The sequence below is a fragment of the Zonotrichia albicollis genome, chromosome 5 (genome assembly GCF_047830755.1).
Source record: "Zonotrichia albicollis isolate bZonAlb1 chromosome 5, bZonAlb1.hap1, whole genome shotgun sequence".
NCBI classification, from domain to species: Eukaryota; Metazoa; Chordata; class Aves; order Passeriformes; family Passerellidae; genus Zonotrichia; species Zonotrichia albicollis.
In genome coordinates, this window is record NC_133823.1 from 26,706,555 (window position 1) to 26,730,347 (window position 23,793).

A 23,793-nucleotide genomic window follows, 5' to 3' on the forward strand; every position below is an offset into this window, starting at 1 on the left:
ACAAGTTTCCACAGAGCAGTGCAAAGGGTTAAAACACTTTATTTGAAGCTCCACAACCTCTTCAATTCCATCACTCATAAGGATAGTTTGGTCATAAAGAATTTAGAAGTACAAATTGCATTTAGCCAACCGCTGCCACGCTATTCTTACAGTACTTTTATATTAAGTACTTTGCTGTACTGTCAAAATCCTTTGACACCTTAACTGATTCCAAACAATACTGAGGATTTAAGTCACCAGTAAAATTTGTACACTGGGAAAGTGAGAGACAGACCCATGGGCAAGTGCAGAATTGCTGAGGAACGAGTAGCTGGCAGAAGGGGGTGCTAACACAACCTGTGGAAGGGGCAGCTCCTTTAAAAACCAGGGCTGACTCAACTAATTTTTATGCTCAAGGAAAAACACATATTTTGAAGAGGTACAAAACTACTTCAACATTAAAATTTAAAACAAGGATAGGAGGGCAAAACTGGACAAGAAAAGGGGTAGAGGAAAAAAACTGCAGCCAAAAGAAGATAGGGAGATAGCAGCAAGACTGCAAGAGAGCAAAACAAACCTTGAGCACATGCTGAAAGACCAGAAAGAAGGAGGAAAAGCAGAGAAGGCAGTAACCAGAAGAGACAGGCAAGAGGAAACTGCATACAGTGACAATCACATATCCTACCCAGCTCCTCATAGGGAGGGGAAATGAAAAAAATGTGCTTTTTTTCCTGCTGTAAGTTTCCTCCATGCAAATTCCACATTAATGAAATTTTGATGCTATAGGATTCAGAAGGAAACTAAAGAAAGTCCAAAGGTGCTTCCTGTAAACAGAACTATTGAGCTATAGCTGTTAACCAGAACACAATGGCAATCCAGGTCCCCTCTGACCAGCAAGGCACACTGGAACACTCACTCAGTGTGGCTGCTTCTCCTCAACATGTTCTCATGCAAACTCACCCAATCTCATTCCTAATCTCAGACACAAGTTTATAGCAACAACCATCTCAAAAATGAAATCTAGATAAATTTATGCATGGGCAGTTTCAGGCAAGACTGCTTGTCGTAATTTCCCCCAAATTGTTGCAGGGAAAACTTGTTTTTCCTGAGGAATCAGGGTACAAAATTGCTTCATGAGAAAAAAAAAAATAATTCATATACTTTATCGGTATTACAAATAGAGTGACCACTATAAACTAGACTCAACAACCATAACCACCAAGCATACAACACAATACCTACAACAAAAGTCAAGAGTGTAGCAAAAGTGCAAAAGTATATTCCAGCAGCTGCTCCCACCAAACGACAAGTACCAATCTGCAAAGTAGAAACCAGCCAGCTACAGAACATCCATGCTGCACTGTACTGCCCCATCCCTAATTAAGAAGTATTTACAGAGAATGATAAATTGGTTTTATACAGGGCTTTCATTAGAGAGAAAGTCCCTAATCCTTTTAATCATGATTATAACTTCATGCGTTATATAATGTAAATACATTTGGCAAATCTGAATCCCCCACTTCTACTGCAACACTTTTATTCTAATTACAGGAGGATGCTCATCTTTAACAAGCAATATGATAAGTTTTTACAGCAAGCTGATAACTATAAAAATGACTGCAATGTCATCCCACCTGAAAGCAACCTTTCACTACACAGACATCAACTGTAAGAGCTGCTTATCACTAACAAAAGTCTACTGCATCTAAGCAATTTCTTCTGTGTCTTAAGCATACAGCCAGGAGAAACAAATAAAGCTCTCTCCTCATTTAAATCAGTTCTTAGGAAGTAATTCAAGAAACAAAATAAGGTCACTTAATTCAGTAAAGGCTATGGTTAAGTCATCTGTGTTAATCACTTAATAAAACAATAAACTGATCAGACAATCAATAGTAAAACCAGAATTTTTTTGAAGACTAATACACTTTCCATTCAGAAGTGAATGAGTACCTGCTTAATACGTTTCCTTACAGTTAGGACATAAATACCTTGTTTCTTTACACAGAGGTTCCATGAAAAACAGCCTTCAGAAAGTCAGTCCTGTCTTTTCTTGTTTCAGGTGGTTCACTACACTGAGCCACCTAGTAAAAAAGGCAACAGAGGTACATGGTATCTTGATTTTTACATTGCTGAACTCAAGACACAGCACTGCATTGCTCTTTTCCCTGCACACTTTCCTTCTTCACAAAAAACTTTTTATTGTGCTTTAACAGAAGGTCAATGGCTATCACTTCTCTACTCCAGCACAATGGTGAATTGAAACAAGAACCCATAGCTGTTTAGACCGACAAAGCAACCAGTATGTCTAAGCCAATAAAGCGATTTGTTCATTAAAGCTACTAATAAAGCAACCTTTTGTTAGTCTATGAAACATCAGAAACCTCATAGAATGCATTTAACTATGCTTTCTTAAAAATCACCAACTCAGAAGTTCTAAAATCTGTTAACTTCTCCACTTCCTTAAACTGATAGTAAAATACCTTCGTGTTGACTTTTCAAAGCACAGCAAGTGTGACACAAACTTTCCTGCCTATTTATCATCAGAAACATTTAGGGCTTTTGGTGAAGAGATCCCCCCTGACAAGAGCTGAAATCCATCATATTAATACATTATGCAAAGTTTCCTGTGCAACACTGACAACCTGTACTTGTGACCACCACAACTATTTACAAGAACTAAACCATTCAATGGCCACACTCAGTTTGGACCCAAAGATTTGTTTGGATTTGACAAACAAAAATGAGAAGAGCTGTAGTTAGCACAGATCAAAAATGCTGCTAGCACTCGTGTCCGTTGCTTTCAAATAAACTGAAACAAAGTCTGTGCCTGAGTCCCCAGCACTCAGTGCTGCTGTCTGGAGGGGGACTGTAGCTGTTCTCAACAACCAGCACCAACAGGAGGACAATGGCCACAAACTTCCTCCAAACAACATCAGCATTTTTGCCTTGACTTTAGCTGCACTATACCAGCAATCCTTGAAAGCATTAAAATTAAGTCTCCTTCCTTACTCACAATTTCTAGACTTGCTTTGTTAACAGGCAGCTCCATTATTATGTGATTACAGACTAGGCCACCAAAAAGGAAAAAAAAAAAAAAAAAAGCCATTTTCCATCTAATTACCATTAGCTAGACAAAAAAGGCCAGGCAGGTATTTCCTTAAACAATATTAGCAGCAATATACAAGTATCAAAGCTGCATAACATGTTAACACAGAAAATAAAGCAAAACACTATGTGAGGCAAAAAAATATATGTTCTCTTACTCATATTTAACAGTGAAACACCCCTTTTCGTCAAGCACACTGCAACTGCTGGATTTTTTATATGCACAAGAATCCAAGAAAAAAAAGCAAGTTTCATCCTTATTACTGCAACTTCTCCAGAACAAGATTCCCATTTGTTACACTGGATACAGCATTTGAATTCTCAGTGAAAGTTCTTGTAACAGAACGACAGTAAAATATTTGTCCCTGCTCAGAGATATGTACAATCAGCCAAAGTTCTATCCTTTGCTATTCAGAAAATATAATCTTTATTTATAAAATAAACAAGTCTGCTATCTAGGACAGAGATAGCATCCCTCCCTCTACACTGTGACTCTCACTATCAAGCCATGGAATTAAGTGCTTATTCTAACAATAACACTTCAATAGCATGTGAAACTTTTCAATTAAACAGTTGTCAAGCAGCCTGATAAAGCACAGAAAAACAACTGATAGCTGAAACAAGTCATACAACAAGTTTTGCAGACTTCCTGGTTCCTGCCAAACAAATAGTTAATCAGTGAGTAGTCAAGAGGCAAACAAACGACCATTAAAATTCATAGCAAAAAGCGACACATCATTTCATTTAATTGCAAAGTTTTGACCATCTTTTAAGGTTTTCACTTAAAGCTTTTTTGGACTTTGGAGCCTTTTGTCTACTTTTGCACCTCTGATGTGTGCTAGCAAAGAAAGCAGCAGGACAATAACTATTGCAAAGACTGTGATTTTAAAGAGCTACACAATGCTTTTCTCTCATTCTCTTTGAGAGAGGATGATATAACTTTCAAACTGCAATTAGAAGTAATTTATTATTTTAATATTTTCCTATTTAAGTCCTGAAGTCAACTTTGCTAACTCTCCCTGCCTATACCTGATCAGGTCTTCCAACAATTCTACAGTCTAATATTCACTTAGGCTGAGAAGATTCATACAAGAATCAATCAAGAACACAATACACTGCCTCATAGTTGTGATCAAGTGCACTTTTCAGTTTGCTTAACTTCCAAAATTAATCCTCTCCTTCAGTTCAGTTCTACTCCTCTCACAGTACAAAGGCGGTGGAATTTGTTCCTAAATGACTTAAGCATACTTGAAAAGTCCCACTCTTCAGAGATTAACTTCTTGCTCTTGTAAGTAAATAAACAGAAGCTTAGACTAATGACTTTTTATCAATGAAAAACTGACAATTAGTTCTTTTCCGAGGCAACAAAAGTACATGACTAAGAAGTTTGACAAATTTACATTTGTAGCCACTGATGCAGCAAACATTATGGAAGTGCACAGCTTTCTAGAGGCACTTTTATGGCCAAATCTAAGTGTATACTCCAGTGACTGCACCATCAGACCTAGATTTCATTTATCTTTTCTTCACCTGTATTCCAGAAGAGCCAATATGATAGTCTATCACTAGTGGCAACAGAAAATTAACCATTGAGTTAAAATACTTCACAAGAATATTTAGATTTTTCCTCCATGATAGCAATCAATTTAACATTTTAAAAAATGTAAAAAATATTTTAAAACCTATGGTGATTATATAAATCACTTCAGTAACTTAAATAATAACTAGTATTTTAAGGAAACACTCTAAGTTACATGCCTTTAACACCTTAACACCTCAAGATGTAGCTTGCAGAACCCTTCTATATATTTCTATAAATAATATGTTCTTTAAATGTATATATTTATAGAACTCTGTAATCTATTCTTATAGATTCTTATTCCTAAACACAATCTATTCGTATAGATCTACAAATCAGCCAGTTAAATAAAGGCTTTAGAGTCATATAGAAAACCAATAAGGATTAAATTTGCTTTTCTTCACAAAAGTACTCATATGGGATGACAATAAAATTGAAGTTCAAAAAGCACTTTTAATACCACAGACCAAAAAGAAAACTTCAATTACAAGAGCAGATTTTTTGTTTGCTCTGCCTGGTTGCAGCAGTTGTAATGCTAACATGGGAAACTTGCTAGTTATCATTTCAGATAGATCCTAGTGTTTATATTCTTTTTTCACGATCCATAACATCAACAGAGCAAAATTTCAGAGTTGTTAAGCTGATGTTCTAACCACATTAAAAGACGACCACAGGAACAACTAGACAGGAATTGCCATTTCCTGGAGACACAAATGAGAATTCCTCATCCTTACTTGAGTACCCATCATTTTCACAGGCAATTTTCAAGCAATTCTTTAGCAAACATACCCCCTAGGTATAGCCTGAACTTCAGATGCAGTTGCCACCTTTGTATGGTTGACTGCAATGATGAAACGCCAGTAAGCACTGGTACCCAAACAGCACCTCCACATTTCCACAAGAAAAATCACATAGTAAAGCAGCATCTGTCATCTTACAGAGGTGAACTCTTACAGCAAAAAGTGCTTAAATATAGAACTGTGACCTGAAAAAATGGTCTCTTTAGGAACAGAGATGCCCATTTCCAGGGACCATGCCAGAGGCAAGTGACAAGAAAGGCAAAGAACAGTAGTTGCTCATTGCCCCCTGCACCACGAACGGGAGGCAGCACCCAAGGAGTGAGGAGAAGCCACCTTCAAAACATGAGTGACTCTTCAGGCAACAGCCAGCAGATCTGGCTGTGGGATTTGTTGCAAAAGGATGCAATGGACCAGAAAAATTTACAAGAGTTCAAGAAGAAATTATACAAGTTCTCAGAAGAGAAATCATTTAAGAATTTCCGAATAAACAGAAACAACTTCTGGCTCAGAGATTCCATAACTGAAAGTAGCTGGAGAACAAGTGCAAAATGAAAAGCATCTAAAATTGATCTTGTTCTCAATGTTCCACGTGAATCCACTTACACATTTTTTTGAGATGGGTCATGCAAAGAATTAGGGAATTTCTGGGTTCCTGGACAAGATTTTCTCTTTTATGACTATTAGATACAGAATACTAGGCTAGAAAGAACACATGCCAGTGTGAACCAGTGGGTCAATTTTTCTAGAATACACTTAAAACTATTTATTAAACACATTTTAAAACAGAACATTTCAATAAAAATATAGAAGTATTTTAACTTTTGGATGTCTCTCCCAAAACTGCCATCTTGATAGAAGATATTACACTCAAATATTTCAATGAGCTTGACCTTTCACTCAAAATATTAGTTACAAAATTATATTTCTGTTGGAATAACATTACTGATTATTTTCTACTAAAACACCTACAACAGTTTCATGGTTTTGCCTCCTAGACACTGTGTCTGTGCAAGCATTTAGTGGGCAACAGAATGGTTCTGCTACTGAACAGTACCAGCTGACATTTTTCTCCAGAGAAAAGCTAAATTACTCACTTTGGGTTTATTTGCAGGTTGCTTTCCCTCCTGAAAACAAACAAATGGAAGAATATGTCACAGGCATCAGGCTGTTCACTAATTAGGAAGACCTCTGTAGCCTGTTTGTTCCCTTTTCACTGCACATCTCAGTGTCTTTGCCATCTGAATTCAAGATCTCCTAGACAATGCACTCAAAGTGTAAGACTATTGAGCACATAAGTTTCTCTCAAGCTGCCACCACTCCACTACACAATCTGGGGAGAAGAACAGAGATAACAAACCTAAACCACCAACACCTCAGAGAAAACATGGTACTTTTGCATTTTCTCATTTTATTAGCAGAAATCAGAACTGAGTGATTCCACAGGAACAAGAGAAAAAATAATTATAAATAATAAAAAATTACATTCACCTCCTACTAAAAATACCTAGTATTAGAATGTGAGAAAACACAGTACTTACCTACATTTGAAAGAGCCAGTAAATATGATTTAATGTGTTACAAACAAATAAGCTATTCATGCATAGCAAGCTAGCTGAAACAATTGTTTGGAGAAAACGATTGTAAAACATATGCAGGTTAATACCAGAGAATTTACACAGCATGGTTTCTGGAAAGGAAACCATGCTTTTTTAGGGTAGTAGAATTTTATAACAACAACAGTGAACTAGGGAGAAATTGCTGAAAGAAAGACTTTTGAAAAACCTCCCTTAAAGTCTCAAGAGGCCATTAAGTAAAATTAATATTGGTGTTAGGGGAAAACATTTGTGTTTAGATGCCAGCAGTAAAGCATCAAGAGAAAAAGCAGTAAGTGGTCTGTTAATTTGCAGATAAGGGTTAACAGCAGAAGGCCGCAGTTCTTCACTAGAACTGCAACACATATTCCCTAATGGTCAAGAAAGCAAAAGGTGGCAAAACTCATTCACATAAAAGCTATTAAGGTTAAGATACAAGAAGGAACCTTATGCATTTCATGTCGTCTAACCAAGCTAGATAAAATGGAAAATACATGACAGACAAAGAAAACACTTAATAATCAGTAATCAAGGCATTGTGTGTCCAGGGGAATCTTTTACTCACCAATTTCCTGGACCTTAAGAACAAATTCAGAAAGAAATATCTTGACTCTTGATAGTCCAAAGAAGAATAACACTCAGTAAAAGAAAAAAATTAGGATGCGCATTAAATATTTTGGAGAATATTATAATTGGTACATTACAAACTGAATGCGGCATTTTAAATAGGCACTTTGTAAATGTACAGCACTTCTAGGCAGGCATAAAAATGGTTTGAAATGTAGTTAAACTAAATGTTAAAAAAGGTGACATTTAGTAACAGGCATCTTAAAGGGGAAGACAAAAACCATCAGAAAGTTTGGGTATGTTGATTGTAACTGAGAGATGCAGAAGAATATAAAGGAAAAGGTATAGGAAAAAAAATGCCAAGAACCTTGAGTTTAACTGGATTTTTATAACAAAAATAATACATTCAACTAAACCAGGGTTAAAGCATCACAAATAACATAAAGAACAGAACTACTTGAATCTTTATACATTCCAGGGCCACAATACATCTTTGTGAAAAGTAATTCTGAAAAGAAAGATACACACACCTTATAACGAAATCCCACTGCTTTTCTGGAGATGGCAACTGATAGGCAGAAAGAATAGAACAAAAGTTAAACTCTCAGCTTCACAAGCAGTAGAATTCTTGAATGCAAATTTTTCCCCCTTTTGGTAGCAGCCACCAAGCACAGCTCTGCACAGCTCTGCCAGCAGCACAGCACAGCTGCCTCTACCCCAGCTAGCAGGTAGGTTATATGGGGAGTGGTGCAGGATCTGACATGTTGTGATAAGGGAGGTCACAGGAGATAACAGGACAGTAATCAGGACTGTTACTGCAGTGATGGGATACAGCAGCAGACAGAGGACACAAATCCACAGGAAAATAGGTTTTGTTAGCTCCTCTGCTCACAGAACAATTTGTTTCCCTTGTGTTTTACAGATTTGAATACTAATATTTCTGTACATTGCAGCTTTGATCACTGTGTTAAATGTAGCCCTACTGAATAAAAGGATTATTTGTCCAGATTGGCATGCTTATGACTGTGATATGAAGAGAACTCGAGGGAAAAACCTTTGAAGATCAAGCACATGCTCTATTTTAAAGGCTGAATTGGCAGTAGTGCTGAAGGTGGTTTATATCATGCATATAGTTTACAGCATGATAATATGACAATACTTTTGCATTGTAAACACTTTCAAATTACTTAAATTTGTCTTGCTGTTAAAAGGGTCAATACCACACTCTCCTTACTGAAAAGCTAAGAAGTCAGGCAAGAGTAGCACTCATGTTGGTTCACAAACAGCTGGATTTCAGAAGTGGACAGCACAACCACAAAAGCAAAGAAGGGACAGGAGGAACAAGATCAGCCCTTCTGGTTATAGCACTTGCTCCACACTGGTTTCAGCAGATCATCAAACCACAGCCATGAGGTTTCAGGGCACAGTTAAGCTGATCTAATGGCCAGGCAGTGCCCAAAGGATTCACTGCCAGCTGTGCATCCCCCATGCCAGCTCTAACGCACATTCAGTGTGACATAATGTCACACTGAGCCAACTCAATTTGCTTTTTAGTTCCCTTCTCACTTAAATTCAGGGAACTTAAATTATAGAAAACCAAAGAACAAAATTAATTTGAATAATCTTAATAAAAATTTAGCTTAAACCTATAGCTAGTGCAGGAAGAAATATGGGTAGGAGAAGCTGTTGGGAGCCATTCCTTACAGCAGCAACTAAGCAAGTCAAATACAATATGAAATGACAACCCCATTAAGGACAAGTTAATATAATATTTCAACCTTTGTGATGTTTGAAATTATTTTATGAAGGACAGGTGAAATGTCTAATGGTGAGTTTCTCCTTTTTAATCTTTGCTAGGTCGTGCCTAACCTACGCAATCAATTTTGTTCCCACCACTATGCAGTGTAAACAAACAATAGGAATGAGAAGGACCAAAACGTTAACATTTCTTTTGTGCCACTAAACAAGCTTTTGTTTTTCCAGTCGTTCCCAGCACCCCTTTGAAAGGTTCCCACAGCCCGTGTAAACAGCCACAAGCTGAGCAGGATGACTGTACATACCTCCTACATAGGCAGGCAGCCACCCCAGCATGCAGCTCCCCTCACTAGACAGCCACACACCCACCCCATGACAGGGGACACCACCCACCTCTACTCTTCAAACACAACTCCTGCCTGTGCTCCTGAGTCACACCGAGGGTTATCTACTCTCCCACCAGGCCAAATGTCAGTCATGGCAGAGCTGAAGTTCGACCCTCAATTATTCCACTATCAGCCCACTACTTTGCTGTAGCATATCAGGAATTACTTGATTTCAAAGTGTTCAAAGCACAAATAACAACAGATTCACCATGGCAATAAGCTATAAAGCTGGGAATGCAATACACAGCTTGAAATCCTAAAATCACAGAATCAGAGAATGGTTTGGGTTGGAAGGGACCTTAAAGGTCATGTAATTCCAGCCCTTTTGCCATGGGCAGGGACACCTTCTCCTATACCACGTTTTTCAAAGCCCCATTCAGCCTGACCTCGAAGATGAGATGAAAATACAGGATGTCCTGGAAACAAACTAAATGTAACTGTGCATGTCAAAGTTGTTTTGCTACAGCAAGCCATGTCTAAGAAATGTTCTAGCTATAGTGCATTCAGCTATGTTAAACTTTCAAATTTAAGTTAAACACCTGGACAACCTAAGGAAGAAGCCATTATGGAGATAATCAAGGTTATTAACAGAAACACTTCTGTTACTTCTGTACTATAACATTGCAAAATGTAAAGTTCAGCCACCTGTGTATCAGAGCCCAGCTAAGATACTATTAGTAGGACTTCTTTCACACATATAATCACTCTCCTCTAGACACATAATGTCAAAACATAGTTAGCATTACTACCTTACTACTCAGGGGCTACCAAAGCCTGCATGCTACCCTTGACATGTTTCTTGAACACCAAGTGGCTGTTCAGGGCTGTGTATCACACAGTTGGTAGAGGGGAGCAAGTGCAGGACAGCACAAAGTCCAGCAGGCTGGGAGTCAAGCAGTGACCAAGTGTAGCTCTTGCCCAGCCCGCCAACAGCACAGCCAGAATGCACCTGCTGCCACAGATAACTAACACACTGTGAAAGAGAGGGATTTAACTGCCCCCTTCCAGCACAGGCTCATCATAAGGGTCATGTCTGCCCCATCTTGGCTACACAGACAAGTTTAAATACAGGCCAGGTGGGGAAAGCATTGCAGGTTTGATCACTGTCTCCCTCCCTGTCAACTCTTGCAGCAAATAGGAAGTTAGGAGAAAAGCAATCCCCAAACACAGTGCCCCATAAAAATCCATTCTTTCAAACTCATTCTTCCTGAAAGATCAAATAGGGACTGCTACTTAGGTATGTGGAGAAAAACATTTCCTGGCCAAAAAAAAACCCAAAAAAAAAACCCAATTGAAAACCACAGCAACTCTGCCTTAGCATTCTTTAAAGGATGCTGAAGATTAGCCCTCAAGATCCATAAAAACTGTCACTACTGTACTCCGTAGTAAAGAAAAAAAAGTTACCTGTCATTGCAGTGATCCACCCACCCACTCAGAGAAATGCCACAGATCTGCAGACACACTCATCAGCTCTGGCAACAGCAAATGAAACTGCCACAGCAGAGCTCAGAAACAAACATTTAAAATAACTTAGACAAGGGTATCTCCAGGATCACAGTTTCAGGACCCTTTTCTGTTGTGCTAGATCATCTCCTGCTCTGAGTATGAACTAAAACAAAATGACAAGATATAAACAGTAGGAGACACTCTCAGCAAACTGCAGGTTTACTGGCCCAAGCTCAGGGCCACAACTAACACAGCTGAGCAAAGACATAGACAATGGTGAAGCAAAGGTGAAGACATCCTGTTTTCAACAGAGATTCAGCACTATGCCAAGCTATGTGGGGTCACACTTGCCACAAAAGATGAGTAACATTTCCTCACAGAAGTCTGAATCCATAGCTGGTTTTTTTGGTTATTATTTAATGGTTACAGCCTTGAACACTAAAGAAAATATTCTCTAGTATATTCTAAAGCCTTATTAGGCAATGAAGAAGTTAGCAAAAGCAAAGTACCCACTACTGTCAGGTCTAGCAAAGAAATGCTAGATTTTGCAGCTACTGCAATAGCTAGTGAGCAACTTCTCAAGCATGAAGTATGCTACAATGCTGAAAAGGCTTACACTTGCCAGGGAACACACTGAGCAGCTTACCCTCCTAAAAAGGGAACTTGAGGAAAAGCTTGAAACCTTTTCTTCCCCATTGGCTTATGATGCTTTGGGCTTGTTAGTCATTTAGTAAGACAAGTAGCTTGTCCTGAAGTAGCCTGTTCAGTTCTGAATTCCCTGTGACTACTGTCATTCCTGCAGATATACACAGACACACATTCCATCCTATAAAACACATCATATATTTTACATAAAGACAGTAATAGCCTTTTGTATGCAATTTTGCAATACAGCAAACTAACTCCCTATAAGCATAGGCAGGTCCTGCATGCTACAGCAGATCTAAATGTAAAGTTTCGCCCTTAAGAAAACGTGGTAGACTTTATCCTGAAAAGCACGTGCTCCAAAAGTATCCACCAGCATCTGTGAGAACACAGGGCTAATGTGTGCAGTAAGGACATTATGACGGTCAAAGAGGGCAGAGTTTAAGTAGATACTGTCAACAACACACACACAGGGTTTGCAGCTCCTGTCCTGAAATTCACAGCAGTTGCCACAACCTACATGAGCACAAAGCCACAGCTGAGTAGCTCTAACTCTGCATGACCGAATTAAGGAATCCTTCAGTCTATCAAAAGGACTCAACAAAACTTCATGTACAATTAAGTCTCCACCACCATCCTTAAGTTCTTTGATAAACCCACCAAGGAACACACAGGGGAAGCCTCAAGAAACCTGTATGCTGTAAAGGTTACCTCCCACATCCAAGCCATCCAGAGCAACATTTCTTAAGGATGAAGTGCTGAAGAGGGAGAACAACAAGCTCTGACATCGGACCAAGAAATTGAGGAACAGGAGAAGGGTACATAGTAACAAATACAACGATTATCCCAGAATCAGATCAGATTTTTTATTTTCAAAGAGAGACCCATGTGTAAAGAGGGAGAATTGGCAGGGAAAATATTTCATCTACTATTACAACCTAGGATACTGGAGTGGTGAGATTCATTGATTGAGGTTTATGAGGAGTTTAAGGGGAAATTATTGCAACTCTATTGCAACCGTGCTCTAACCTCCCACTCGCCACAGCTCCAGCTGCACAAGGCCAGGTCTCACCACAGCACGTGCCTGCCTCTCAGCTCCACCTAGGGCAGCCCTCCTGCCTGGTAAGGAGGCAGAGCTTGTGCTTAGAAAGGGTTCAGCAGTATGCCCTGCCCTCTCAAGTGCACTTCGTCTCAGCCTGCCCATGCTGAAGAGTTCACAGACTTCCCAGTGCTGCTCCTCCAGTGCAGCATCAGGCAGGTCATGCCATCCGCACCACTGAAAGGTTTTCAGGCAAAAAAGCATTTCACAACGTCCACATTTTGGACAACTCTGAATAGCCAGCCTTTGAATAGGAAGCATTATTTAATTACCTCAGAGCTGTCCCTCTGCTGTAAGCAGCCATCCAGTCTCAGGTCACAAGACAAACTGGACTCACCTGGGCCAGCTTAGCAGGCTCTACCCACGAGAGGCTTCTCCGATATGGGAGCTTGCAGACCAAGCAATTTCAAGAAACCCTTTCCTTTCCCCTCCATATCCCAATGACCCCTGCCCACAAAACATCTAAGGTACATCAATATGTTAATCAGCTTCATAACAATGTATTTGGATTACAAAAATCCAAACATCACTCGACCATTTATGAGAATATTAAAGGGAAACTGGTTTTCTTTTTCTTTCAATATAAGCTGAGGTAAATACCATTGCAAAATGTGTCATACTGGTATAACTCTAAATTACAGCCAAAACTAAAAACAGCACATACTTTTTTATTTAGCTGGGGTTTTTTTCTCTGTTTGTTTTATATCTTAATTAAAACATGCCATGCTTCTCTATTTTATGCCATATTTGTGTTTGGCTAGAAAACTAGACAAATTCCACTAGTTCCTAGTGCCACAGCCACCACCAATCATGTTGAAGGGATTTGGATTGGGAAAAGAAGTTTTGGTGGCACACTTCTGGCACACCAAAACAGTACACACCAACACTTCATCCTCCAGCACAAAGCAAAACCCACTGTCTCAGCTCAAGACTCAGGCAAAGCTTACCTGAACTAAGCAAGCTAGTTTTGGACAATATTTCACACACCTCCTCTTATCAACCAGCTGTGGGTGTGGTATCCTCTAGCTGACGGTAACATCTTCAATTGTCCCAGCAAATGAAAAGATGTCTGCTGGTAGGTTAGGCATGACATTGTAGAAAAAAATGCATTGTTTCACCCTTGTAAAAATAACTGCAATTGTTCCAGAGAACACTGAGAAAACAAAATAGAGAAGAGTTCCTGAATTACACAGATCTGTCTATTTAGCAAAAACGAGCAGTCTTGAGGAGATGAACTTGTATTTTTTGCCATAGTGAGCATGAACAAAACTGAATGCAGTAGTTCCTTTTACTCTGACATTCCTTACTTTTGAAGTACTTGACATTACAGATGTAAATCATGTCTACATTACTGGCAAAAAAGCCTAGCAAGGATCTATTAGAAAATACATGACTGCAGTGTGTGCACTGATACAGGACAAACACTGGAGTAGCTAACCAGAACCACTGCTGCAAAGACCTAGGTAGGATTCATAGCATTGCAACAGTTTAATTACTCCCATTCTCTCTTCCTGCCCAAGAAATGCCCCCTCACAAGTGAGCCACAACATTCATTACAGCCAAAAAACATCTCACATATGCAAAACTCTCAAAGAAGAAAAGCACATGTGCAGTTTAATGTTTAATAAAAGCCTAATCAAGCTGTTATATTTATTTATTGATTTTGGCTGAACAGAGAAGGTAGCCAAAAATTGATTACTTTATGATTTCACCAATAATCTTTCCAAAGTGAAAGACAGAGAACCACCTTTCACTTTTTACTAAATACAAAACTGTGACAGGTGAGGAATGCACAGGGATTTAATATTCTTCCTCTCTCCTAACACAGGAATAAGAAGGTAGCCAATACATTCGACAACACGTTTATTCACAACCAGTCACCTCAAAACAAGGACTTGTCCATTCCTCCCTCAAAGCCACCAAACATGTTCACGCGAGAGGAGCCAGCAAGGGCTGCCAAAGAAGTGACACAGCCCTAAAGTGCACACTGATAGCAGCCACAAGGGTGAGCTGGGACCGGGACCTGTCAGCATCCAGGGCAGCCTTCAGCCTTTTGCAGACACCCTCTGGGCTAAACTGTCCTGGCCTGATTTAGCCAGAAGAGCCTGTGTAATAACCAGCGGCTGTACCACCACAAAGATCAAGAAGTTTAACAACAATAAGTCAGTTTCCACGCTTACGTGGGTCTAGGTCTTCATGAGACAAATACTAAAATCTTTGTAGCCTTTGCTATAGAGACTACAACTACTACTCTTGTAGTCTTTGCTACAAGAGACTATCTTAACGTCCATAGTAGTGATTGCAGTAAATAGATTTTGTCTATCCAGTGAATACTTAGAGCATTTCAGTACTGAACCATCCATCAGTTTCCACAAATTGACTAAAGCACAATACTTTGTTGTGGGAGAGTGTTTTCATGAGCAATTGACGCAATGTTTATCGTGTCTTTCTAGAATTACCTGACATACACAGTCCACATATGACACGGCTGAAGCAGCTCTGCAGATAAAATCTTTATGCTACTTTTATTTCAAGTGTAATGTACACACAGCCATTGCATGTGCTCTTCACAAAAAGATTCAGAATGTTAAACATGTTCATTAAACATCGTCCAAATTTTAAAAATTCTGTTTATTTTAAAGAGACAGACAAGTAGCATTCCTCTCTGTTTAATAACATTGCTGGCCTAAATCATCACACACCATTCCTTTCTTTTACTGGTTCAGAGACAACAAATTCCATTGAAGTAATGAACAAAACTTTTGCAAAGTACCACATGCGTACATAAGGAGAAGTAAAGTTAATTTGTCAGCCTAAGTCCAAAGATAAAAATTATTTCTTTCCCTAATCTAAAAAGTTATTTGTTGTAAAAGCTTTTCTAACAGTTAATACAAATGAAAATCACATACTTTCTGATAAACATTTATGTTTCCAAACAGGCACCATTGTATTAGTAAATTATTCAGCTTGGACAAAGAACCTACACTGATTAGATAGAAGCTGCAGTAGGAGGAAAAATCTAAACCTTGACAAAAAAAATTTTTAAATATATCTTTTTAAGATATTTATGAACCTGAAACATCAACAAGAATGCATAATTGCCATCAAGATACAGAACCAGACTGCCATTAATAACAGGATGATGATAGAGAAAGGGCAGATTTAAGTTTGGGACTAGGAAGTGCCTTAAAACAAGTGTAATCACCACATGAAAAAAGGACATAGTGTCACTTTGCTCCAGTAGATATTGAGTGCAGTACAGAACTGACCATCTCCTTAACACTGTGGCCTGAAGAGAATGCAACTTCCTTTTCTAACCACTGAGTTCAGCGATCAAGAAAAGCTAGAAATGAACCAAATAAAGAGTTCAACTTCTTTACACCCCTTTTCAAAACAGCAGTGATGACAGAAAGCTTAAGATATGGAGATACTTCAAACTAAAGAAAATTAATCTTCTTACCTTCAGCAAACTGGGTCTCAAAATGAAACTGTGAAAGATCAGGTGCCCTGCCTACCTTAAAATTCCTCCTGATGTGAAGTTTTTCCCCTGAGTTTTCAAAGGCCATCTCCTCAGAGGAGTAGACAAGTATACAGCTGGGAAACAGGCAGTAAGTGCTCTCAAAAGTGCAGCACAAACCGAAGCACAGAGCAAGCATCTATAGCTGGAATGCTGGAGTATGGCCTTCTGTTCACACCCATATATTTCAGCAACTGTGTACATTTCTGCTATGTTTTGTTTTCCTCTGCTTTCAATCGCATCTGGTAAAGAAAGCACAGGAGAGCAGGCGCCTAGCAACTGGCCCACAGGATGTTCACAAGCTGTACACTCTTCTTTTAATGAAAAGCCCAACAAACCCTACAACCTTCCCCTGCAAAGTCTTTCTAGACTCTTTCCAGGATGATGCAGAGAGGACTCATGCAGACAGCAGTTTCCACACTAGAGTTACAATTTCTGGATCTCTGTCTGAACACTGTCTCATCAAATAAACGACATTCAACCTACTCTCTTCATTTTTTAGTACATCCTCCTCATATGTAACAAATTGCTGTATAAATTTTAACACCCAAATAGTACAATTTAACACTAGCAGACACAATTGTTTCTTCCCTGACAAGCTACGGAGGTGTTGTTTTCTTCAGTTAAAAGAAAGTTAAGACACTCTATAAAAAGATTTCAAGTTTTGATACAGTTTTTGCTCAGCGGGAAATTATGCACGGGGCGGAAATGCTAAAAAGCAAAGCAAAACAGAACCCAAGCAAACACAGCCCCATTCCCAAACGAGACCCTTCTTTCCCCAGTCCCGGAGGAAGGTCTGGAGTAAGAGCAAGAGCACTCCCGTGCCTCGCGAAGCAGCAACTACTCCGATAAACAGGAAGAGCCAACACTACACTCCTGGCTTTTAAAACACATTCAAAATACTTTACATGGAAAATAAGCAACTCTTCAGTAACGTTTTTCCGCGAAAAGAAGAGCTAAATTTTCCACCCAAGTGTTATGTAAATGAGCGAGCAGGAGGGAGCCGCGGGGTCTGTTAAGAGCCACTCAGCCTATAGAGAAAAGCAGGAAAACGGGGGAGCGGGGTGGGGGATCTTTGAAACCCTCGGGGCTCACAGCACTGCGGCCGTGCGCTCCGCTCCCAACCTTGCACAACTTTCCGCCGCGGCAGTTCCGCTCGGCTCCCGGGCGGGGACGGGACGGAGGGGGACGGAGGGGTCCGAGCCCTCCGCCCGCCGCCTTTGTTCGCGGGGGCCGCCGCTCCCGGCACAAAGCGGGCGGCACAACTTGCGGAGGAGCGCTCGGCGCTCCCCGGGGGCCCTGGCGGGGCACCCCCTTCCCGCCCGGTCTCCGCGGCGGGCGGGAGCGGCGCGCGGACCGCGGGGCAGCAGACCGTGCGCGGTCGGCAACGTGAGCCGCATGGGAAACGGCGGCCGCCGGCGCCGCGCACCCCGCCCCGGCCCCCGGCCCCTCGCCCGCCCCGCCGGCAGCCCCGGGGCACCCGGCCCCTTCCCGAGGCGGCTCCTCCCGCTCGCACTCACTTTTCGGGACGGGCTCCGCTGGGCTCTCCCTCCGCTCGCGGCGCGCGCGCCTTCCCGCCGGCGGGGCGATGCGGGCGGCGAGGCGGAGCCCCCCTCCCCCGGCGGGAGGGGGTCCGCTGCCCCCCCCGCCCCGGGGCTGCCGCCGGGGGCCGGGTGACTTCAAAGGGGCAGGCGGGTCCAGCCCCCCCCCGCCCCGGGCGGGCTGCGGGCCGGCGGCCCTCGAGGAATCCCCCCGGCTGCGGCTGTCCCGGCGGCGGATCAGGTGCGCCGCCGCCTCCTCTCACATGGAGCCACCGCCTCGCCGCCCCTCGGCGCCCCCCGGGCCGGTCCCCGCACCGCCGCCGGCCGGGAGGCGAGTGGCTCGGGCCGCGGCCCCCGCCCCGCTCTCCCTCTCATGCACTGCGGGCGCCGCCGGGCCCCGGCTCCAGCGGCGGGGGGGCCGTCAGGGCCCCAGCTGGGCGGCGCGGCGGGGCAGCCGGGCGGCGGGGCTCGGCGCCGCGACCGCTCCGCTCTGCGGCATGTGGGGGGAGCGGCGGCGCGGGGCGCTGGGCGGCGAGGCAGGGCCGGGCCGGGGACGCCGGGCGCGGTGGGGGCAGCGGCGGCAGCAGCGCCCCGGGATCCGCTCGCTTCCTGCGGCGCCGGGAGGGGGCGGGGAGGGCGGGCGGGAGAGGGAGCGAGCGCGGCGGCGGCGCGGGCGGATGACAGCGGTAACCCGGCAACGGGGCCCGCCCCGCCCCGGCGCTGGCGCGGAGCGATGATGCCGAGGGCGGGCGGGGCGGAGCCGCGCAGGTCCCGCCGCGGCCGCGCGGTTCAGCCCGGGACAAGGGGGCGGCCCCGCGCCCGGCCCGCCCTTTCCCGCCATGGGAACGGCCGATGCCGGGGCGATCCCGGTGCGCGTCGCTCCGTGCCCGGCCGCCGCTCGGTTTGTCCGGGAGCCGGCGTGGGACGTGCTGGTCACCCTTGGTGCTTCCCGAAACTGGGACTCAGCTGTCCCAGCAGCACTTTCTCAGTCGGGCTCCGGGCGCCGCAAACCCAGTAACGGGAATGATGGTTACCCCATCCCTGCTCTCCTAAGGTGAAACCGAGAGTTATTTACAAGAGCCTATAACGGAATCACAGAATAAATTCGATTGGAAAAAGACCCCTGAGTTCATCGAGTCCAACCTATGATGGTACACCGCCATGGTCAACTAGACCTAGCAGTGAGTGCCACATCCGGTCATTCCTTAAACACCTCCAGGGACCCCACCACCTCCCTGCACTGCCCTTTTCCAAACTGCTCTTTCTGTGAAGAAATTCCTCCTGGTGTCCAAACTAAACCTCCCCTGGTGCAGCTTAAGACGGTCCTCTTGTCATGTTGCTGGTTGTCTGGGAGAAGAGACCGACCTTCATCAGGCTACACTCTCCTTTCAGGCAGTTGTAGAGTGATATGGTCGCCTTCTTCAAGCTAAACAACCCCAGCTCCCTCAGGCACTCGTCACAGGGCTTGGGCTCCAGTTTAGTGCAGAGTTGTGGCCATCACATGAGAGTTCCACTAGGCCGCCTTTGGTTTGTAATGCTGATACACAGCACTGTTCAACAAACAGCAAGGTAAAAATTTAATACTTAATTGTCAGTCATTAGGCGTGTGGGATGGCTGAACAGAGCACTCAGCCCGGCCACTGAGAAAAGCTTAGGCCTCATGAAAAAGGAAAAAAAGCAGTATTTGACTGTTGCCATCATAAAGCATATACAACAAGAGCAAAATTAAGGTTACTCGTGTACCTTAGGTCTGGCATTTATCTTTCTTTTCAAAAGATCATGTTAGATCTTTGCCATGTCAGAGTATGCCCAGGCAGATGTCTGCTCTGCCCAGACCTCACACAAGCATTGGGACACGGGATGTCTGACTGCACTAAAAGCCTTCCAATTCCCCACTAGCTTCTTCCTGTCTGCTATTCAGTGTTAAATCTCTCTCATATCCTCCATCATCTTCTACTTGGTGTTTCTTTACCCTTTCCTGTTACCTTGTTTACCTAGTTTTTCTTTTCCCATGTATTAAAAACATGTTTGAGCTCACCTGAGTCTCCAAACCTCCACCGTGTCCCCATTGGAACAATGCAGTAGAGAAGCACTCTCACTCTTGAGAGCTGCAGGCACATCCCTTCCTCACCAGCTGAACTTCCACACATCCATTCCTGCCTACCTTATGCTTATTGTAAGAAATTGGGAAGGGGTGCTTTTGCAGACAGAAGCCTCCTTCACTAGAGAGGCCTGCTTCCCCACAGAATATCACTCACCTTCTCCACAGAACAACAAAGCAGCCCCGCAATAAGTATGCAGGTAAATATATAATCAGGTAATTGAGCTTTTTATTCCTAAAGCAGACAGGAATTAAATCTGCATGAATAATTTCGTTTTGGCTTGTTCCCCACAAGTTTACAGAAACATGTGCATTTTTTGCCCTCTACAAAGGAAATAGCAGTGCTAAAACTTTTGTATTTGCAGTATGGATCTGTGCTCCTTGAGCTAAGAGAACATAGGTTTCTCTCCCTATAATAAGAGAAACACAGCTTTCTCTCCTATCCATATCAAGGGGTTACTGGTTCCTATTTCTTGGATCTATTGCTTCTTCCACTGGCTTTCTACTAATTGTGGTGTTCTCTCTCTACCAGTTGGATAATAAATTCTCACATGGGTCAGATGTAGCTGGGACACTAATACTGAGTACACATTGCTTGAGAGTGAGGGAAAAAGTTGGCTGTCTAATCAGTGTAGATCACTGACAATGGCAGATGCATCACTCAAGAAACAGAAAATCACTACTCTGCCAGCACTGATGATGGTGTTCAGACTGGCTGAGGATTTAATGAAAATGTTACGATTATTTTATTAGTCACAGATTAAACTGGTTCAGCGTGTAGTCTTTAATGGAAATGTGGTCATGACTGACTATACTTCAAACAGCAGGGATAAAAATAGGAATTGTGCTGCAGATCAATGCATTGGCAGAACTAATCACACTGTCATATGCCAGACTTGAATGCCACCACACAGACAGTTTCAATAAAACTGATTTTAAAAATAACACACAGAAGAATTTTAAGTGGATCTGTATTGTTTTCAACATACAATCCAGTGAGAATGCAAAAACCTTGCCAGAGGTTATTACTGTGCACGAAATCGTGACAGAGGAAGAGAAACACTGGGGCTTTTAAGCACTCTGCCTAGAGGCTGAAGGGATACTTGCTGTCTGTCTGCATGTATTTTCTTCCTGTGGTGTTTTTAATCTTGATGGACTACCACCCATACCAGAGGTTGGTATTAAACTCAATGGCAAGACTGCAATCTATCAACAACCTTGGTAACTGAAAAGATTCCATGCTAAAGGGCGTAGAAAATTAGATGATGATTTGAAAATGAGCATTAGCCAGGAGAGAGAGGGCACATGCATGAGTGACAAATCTGCTATAGAATTGTTATTACAGAGGAAAACTGACCCTGTGTAATACCATGTCGTCTTTAAAATGCCATAAATAATAAGGGGAAATAACCAAATGAAAGGAGCACATTCAAATATTAAACCACCATTTTAAAAATCTGCTTAATTTGCCCATGTTTCTGATTTTATCAGGCACCTATGACAAATTTTGTAAGCTGGTTTCATCAGGTATCTATGATAAATTTTGTAAGCTGTTTGCAGGTAAAGGGAAGAATAAAGGATTTCTTTGTGTGGGAAAACATTGACCCAAATTATGGTAATGCTGGAGGAGATCTTCTGTACAAGGTTTAGTCCATTTTGACTGATCCAATTTAAATTTAAATCTTTATTTTTTAGAAATTGTTTACAGGTAGACATATCCTAATGACTGGCAGTGCTGTGCATCCCACTGCCTGCAGGAATGAGAATGGAAACTGAGCTCTGTCTGGGGCAGATGCTTCAGCTTCTGTAACCTGCCCATATCTGAGGCTGCATGTGTCAGGGTTTGGGATGGGAGATGCAGGCATCCCATGTAACAGGGTCATCAGCGGTGCTCGCATGTGCAGGTCCTGCACTGGGGAGGGTTTCTGAGGCAGAGTTGGTGCCTGAGAAACAGGCCCTTTAGCAGGACTCCTGTGAGGGGGGAGTTGCACCAGACACAGTGTCCTGGCTTGCAGCACAGTGCTTATCCATATGTTGGTTTCCCCGTGCCAAGCACAGAGCAGAGGTGTGGGGAAGCTGTGCTGTGCTGCTGCTGGTGTAGGAGTAGGCAGGCAGTGGAGCAGGGGACACCAGATCAGCAGCTCTCGGAATCACAGCTTGTTCTGCTGGGTGAGGAAAAAATCTCAGGAGCAGACAAAAGGTAGCAAAAGGGGCAAGATAAGCAAACCACAAGGGAGTAGAGCCACACTTTTTGTTGTCAGTGAAATACAGATTGATTCATCCGGCTCAAGCTTCACCCTTTGAGCTGCAGTGCTTAGGCTACACATGGGCTGTCAAAACCTTACTTAAAACTAAATCTACCAATTCAGACTCCTGCTGCCGCTTCCTAAATGGTATGAAACATCCTTTCTCTCTGCTTCGTGTAAGGATATGACAGACTTGAGGTAAAGAAGCAGAGAGCTCCTCTTTTTGATAGGCAATCTTCTGATCAAAGACACGGTTAGTTCTACATTTAATTCCCTGCAAATGAAACTGCTGTCCTGGCTGACCTTGGGAAGGTCATTTTAAACAGCCTGCATGATGGAACTGAGACCGTCTCCTTCCCAGCAGACAGACATTTGATTTGTCTCTCTTTTCTTGCTGTTCTTTTCAAGAATGGTTTAGAGTCACTGCTAAGACATAATTCACATTTCTCCCATCGCATTCCTGAGTACTGTAAAGTTGTGTGTAAGCACATTGCACCAGATTTAGACAATAAAATCGTGGTTGTAGACAGAACTTACTGCATTCAAACAAAACAGAGAGGATACAACAGAAGTAATAACAAGAAAACAAGAATTAAAATCATCTTTCATCTTAGGATGTGGGGAACAGGTCATCATGGACCTACTGAGCTCAAGTGGAGTTATAATGTAAATATTCTCTTCAATAAAATGAACAGATAAAGAAAAAAAGAGCTGTACAAGATCTCATTTTCAAGAGGTGTAAAGGTCTAATACTTCCCAGTTGCAGATAAAAAGCCTGAAAAAGAGACAAAATTTCCAAGATAGATAAGGTAAATTTTCATGGATGCAGCCAAAGAACTGGCCCCTATTTCCCAAGCCTCATCCCCACTTGGGAGACAAAGGGAGTAAATTTACTGCAACAAACATTGATGAAAGTTTAGCCAGACATAACTACAGCAGTCCTGGATCTGACTGCAAGTAAAGATAAAGGACAATGCTGTGACAGCATCAGCTCAGAGAGCTGATAGCACTGATGATCTCATCAACAGGAAATTTCAATCTCAAACCCTAGGTCTTTTGCTATGACATTTACATAAAAGTTTCATAACAATAATGCCATATCAGAGACGATTTGTGAATTCTTACCCCGACTCAGGAAAATGGCCTTATTTTTGATACTTACAGGGATGATACGATGCAAGACCTTTGGGCTTTTCCTTCCCTAATTCTATTGTGCCATTTCTGCTCATTCCGTTATAGTTTGGTTTTAGTAGAAGTAACATATAAAAGAAGAGAAAGAAACTGTACAATCAGTGAGAAGATTGGCAAAAGACCATCTATACAAACATACTAGTTTCAATGACAGAGTTAATTATCTTTGTACTGCTGGCTGTAGCTTAAAGTAAATATAACTAGAGTTAAAACATCTCTGGCCTAAGTGTATCACATACTGATA

General features: G+C 42.3%; 1 protein-coding gene across 1 annotated transcript in view; it reads right to left on the minus strand.

Moving 5' to 3' along the window:
- The window catches only part of FBXW7 (F-box and WD repeat domain containing 7), a 177,025-nt gene extending 158,898 nt beyond the window's left edge, over window positions 1–18,127 (minus strand). Inside the window, exon 1 of the mRNA XM_074541146.1 lies at window positions 17,991–18,127. The gene's annotated coding sequence lies outside the window, so the exon portion shown is untranslated. The remainder of the gene's footprint in view (window positions 1–17,990) is intronic.
- Between the last annotated feature and the right edge of the window lie 5,666 nt (window positions 18,128–23,793).